At 40.8% G+C, this 4,653-nt stretch overlaps 1 pseudogene; it reads left to right on the top strand.

Annotated features, from left to right (window-relative positions):
* Window positions 1–1,267: 1,267 nt before the first annotated feature.
* LOC102830661 lies at window positions 1,268–1,986 on the top strand (annotated as a pseudogene).
* Window positions 1,987–4,653: the final 2,667 nt, after the last annotated feature.

The following is a 4,653-nucleotide window of genomic DNA, read 5'->3' as shown; positions in this document are numbered from 1 at the left end:
GATGTCATGCTGGGTAGGGTGGAGGGTCAGAGAAAAAGAGGAAGACCCCCAACGAGATGGATCAGCCAGGTGGCATCATTGATGGACTCAAGTGTGGCTGCGGTAGTGAGGTTGGCCCAGGATCGAACATTGTTTCGTTCTGCTGTGCATGGGGTCGCTATGAGTCGGTTCCGACTCAATGGCACATGACAACAACAGAACAACAAATATTAATGAGAAGCATTAGTGCTATCCAATAGATCTTTCAAGTGTCTGTACAAATGCAATGTTAACAGAAAGCAATAGAAGGAAACAAGCTACGCATAAATGATACAGTTTGGGTGAATGTCAAAAATCTTAGGCGGCCTGAAATAAGTCAGACACAAAAGACATCTAATCTATGATGTCAGAAAGTAGGTCAGTATTTGCCTGACCAGCTAAACAGAGAGGAACAGAATCCAAAAAGGCAAGTAGCATCCTGGTGTAAAAAAGAGCACAGAGTATAGAGGCGATGCAAGAAAGTGAGCCACAGATTGCTACAATTTTCCAGTCCTAAAGGTGCTTTGATAGCATAGTGGTTACGAATCAGCCTGTTAACCTCCAGGTTGACAGTTCGAAACTGCCAGCTGTTCCAGGGGAGAAAGATGAGGCTGTCTGCTCCCATAAAGATTTGCAGCCTGGGAAACCCTTTTTAGGGACACTATAAGTGGAAACCAACTCCATGATACTTAACAACAACAACAAAGGAGCTCTGGAGCTCTGGTAGCATAGTAGTTATGAATCCGGCTGCTAACTTCAGGGTCAGCAGTTCGAAACTACCAGCTGTTCCACAGGAGAAAGATGAGGCTTTCTGCTCCCGTAAAGATTTATAGCCTTGGAAACCCTGTACAGGGTCCCCATGAGTCGGAACTGACTTCACGGCACAACCACCACCACCTTGGTATGGACGTGTATTTTGGTTAAATCTCCTCTTACTTTGCCAGTCCTGGCCTGGCGCTGTGGGCTAATGCAAAGTCAGACTGCAAAGTCAGTTTGAACTGTAAGGTCAGTGTTTCAAGCTCACCAGCTGCTCCTTGGAAACCCTATATAGGGTCGCTATGTGTTGGAATTGATTCGAAGACATTTAACAACAGGAGTTCTGGTGTGGCGCTTGGGGTTAAGGCGCCAGACTGCAAAGCCGTTTTTGAACTACAAGATCGGCAGTTCAAGCTCACCAGGTGCTCCTCGGAAACCCTATACGGGGTCACTATAGGTCGGAATCAACTCGAAGGCATTTCACAACAACAACATGCCTATGTTTCAATCAGTAACAGCACAAATGCTTGGTGATCCATTACTACATGGAGATGTTGGTTGTGGCTGGAATGCTTCCTCACATCACTTTTCAGTGTATTCCCCTTCTGTTCTTTTAGAGAAGCTGTCGATGCCATTTGGTTGTTCTGCCACTTGAGGTCATCAGGGAGGAAGCCTCACCCACTCTCTAGTGCCAACAAAATGATCACTGAAATGTTCTTTGAACTTTTGCTGTTGCCTTCCTTTTCTGAGGGATATTTGAGAGTCTCTTTCCCCTCCATCTTGTAGGTCAGCTGGATAAACTCCTTCATATGCCTCTCCTGTATTCACTGTACTGTTTTGAATATAGCTGGTTGAATAAAGGAATTGAAACGCCCCTGCAGTTATCAGACATAGAACGGGATTAGCCTCACTACTTTGTATTTGGCTTGCTCTTGGCTTTTCTCCTAGCAATGCAGCCCTCATGCATCGTAAGTGACTGCCTCTTCTCCATCATCTTTATTTTATTCATGATAGAACACTAATGGAGCAAAGCTCCCTGGCAAATAGGACCTTTTTCAGTTGTTCCACTTCTCCTTGATGGTCTTCTTAAACAGCAGACTCATCCATAAGCTGATCTATATACAGTGTTCTCCAAGTAGCTCAACCTCTACAGAGAAGTTCCCTTCACCATATCCATCTCTTGCCAGAATGAAGGCTACTGTAGGCCACTGACTTCACCTGCTTCCACAGGAGGCAGGTGGGATTGGAAGGAGGATGTGGCAACTCTTTTTCTGTTTACTTTCTCTGCCCAAGGAAGGCAAGACTCAACTTGTCAAAGGCCCTTTGCATATTTCCTTCTCTTTGAGGAATTGGACCTTTGTCTCTGATGCACTTAAGCAGAATCTTCCTGTCACCAGAACGTGGATTTGTAACACCATGAGTCTGAAAGGACCCTAGGCGTTTCTATAGTTATTTTCTAGCATTTGTGAGAAGCTGTGCCTGGACTGATTTGAATATTTGCTTACCTTACCGTCACATTTACCTTCCCAACTCCCCAACCTACATTACACCAGTGAAAAAATGGATTTTACAAATCTACCTATTGTTATTTGTGGATTTGTTTTTCTGTGAAACACATACACTGGATGTGGCAGGTGAAGGATTATTATTATCACAGTTGCTTCTAGTCATTGCCTTTATAGTCATCGCTCTCTTGTTTTCTAACTCACTGTAAGTTTCGGTGTCTCTTGTTCCACTGCAGAATGATGAGTCTGAAGAGATGAGATAGAAGGAGAGGGCTCACAACCAGATCAGGTGGATTTTAAGGAGTGACTTGCTTTTCTCCCCTTGAAGGGAAAAGGTTTTTTTCCACTGGCACATAAAGTGCACCAACAGTGGAGCATTGCCAGTTCTGGACAAGTACCACTGTAGCATACAATGCTCAGAGAACCTTAATTTTCAAACTCTGGAGGTATGAAATTTACTGTTGGCCATTGCTGGGATCGTCTGGTATTCCAAAGGAATACTGGCTGCTGAAAATAAGAAATGAAGGAGTAAATTTATTAAACCCATTAAGCCTGTGATGGAAACAACAAAAATAACATTAATTACCTAGAATCAAACAGTTGATATAAAAGCTGTCACAAAGGGCTGGTGCATATTAAAATAGTAGTTTGCTAAGGAGGCAATTAGTGGTAGCGTAGTGGTTACAAATCGGGCTGCCAACCTCACGGTCAACAGTTCGAAACTACCAGCAGCTCCGCAGGAGAAAGATGAGGCGTTCTGCTCCTGTAAAGATTTACAGCCTCAGAAACCCTGTGCAGGGTCGCTATGAGTCAAAACCGACGGCACTTAACAACAACAACAAGGAGGCAATTACTATTTTATTGCCTCTCCAGATACCCACCTGCAAAAACCAAATATATTGCCATCAAGTCAATTCTAACTCATGTTGTTGTTGTTATTAAGTACCATCGACTTGGTTCCAACTCATAGAGATGCTGCATAGGGTTTTCAGAGCAGTATCTGGTGGTTTTGAACCACCAACCTTGCAGTTCGGAGTCCGGTGTTTATCATAGAGTGCCATGTGACTGTACATTTTTATGGGAACAAATAGCCTCATCATTGTCCCACAAAGTGCATGGTAGGTTTGAATCACTGACCTTGCAGTTAGCAGTCTAATGGCTAACAACATCTCACTTAAATAAGCATACATTCCTCATTCTTCTAAGGCTCTTCAAACTGTTTAAAATATGTAAATATAAGTTTCCATGGCTATTATTATTTCATAGTGACCTTACATATGGTTTCCAAGGAAATACATATGTTTTCTTAAATAACTTCTTGCTTCTTATTTGATATTACATAAAACAGCAAAAATGATAACATCCCCAATAATAATTTCAAATAACTGTTAGAGAAAGTCTTTAGTGTAGCTTTTCCATAGACTTTGTGACTTTTCAATGTCAGAATTTCTAATCATCAAACACTCATTCTCAGCTACTCTACTAATTTCTAAACAAAGAAAAAGGCATTCTTTGTTCAAATGCATATGGATTCCATCAGTCTGACCAGGGATATGTTTCACATGAATTATCCCATCTTGTTATCTTATCACCATTGATTTAACTTACCAGAACCAATAATCATCTTCATTATATATAGGTTTAGTGTCTGCATAGGCTAATGTCATTGGTAGTTGTAACAAACACTTGAATATCACCACAGAAGATTCTAGAACAAACTGTATGTCAGTCTTCTGCTCTGAAACAATGAAAATCATCAATGAGAAGATAAAAAAGTTGATTTCAAAAACTAACATGCATTGAGAAAATTTATATTGTACTAGGCATGGCACAATAGACTAATGCACTGGATTGTGAAGTCAATTTGAACCATAAGGTCTGCAGTTCAAGCTCACCAGCCCCTCATTAGAAACCATATATAAGGTCCTATGAATTGGAACTGACTCAACAGCACTTAGCAATAACAACAGGCAGAAGATGTACTAGTGTTGGCATGGATTAGCTGTTGGGTTACTTACAGTCTTCCACAGGAAGCAGGAAGTGACCAAGGTTTGGGAAAAAAAAAATGACAATTGTACATTTTACACTTCAAACAGACCTTGTATCTCCAAAAGATTCCTATTGTTTCATTAATTTTCCAACAATATAGTATGTGAGGCTTTTATCAAAAGAATATAGGAGAGAAAGTGAGTAAGTATATAAATGAAAAATATTGTAAATTATTTATTGTTGAAGCTGGGTGATGAGTTCATGGGAGTTCAATTGAATGTTTTGTTTTGTTTTTCTCTTTTGTCTGCTTTTACATATATTTGAAATTATCCTTAAACAATTTAAATGAGACGGCTCTGCAAGTATGGTTATGAAACAACATGAG

Source organism: Chrysochloris asiatica, unplaced genomic scaffold (assembly GCF_000296735.1).
Source record: "Chrysochloris asiatica unplaced genomic scaffold, ChrAsi1.0 scaffold00212, whole genome shotgun sequence".
NCBI classification, from domain to species: domain Eukaryota; kingdom Metazoa; phylum Chordata; class Mammalia; order Afrosoricida; family Chrysochloridae; genus Chrysochloris; species Chrysochloris asiatica.
Note: the sequence above shows the minus strand (reverse complement) of the source record. Positions and strands in the feature narration are given on the sequence as shown.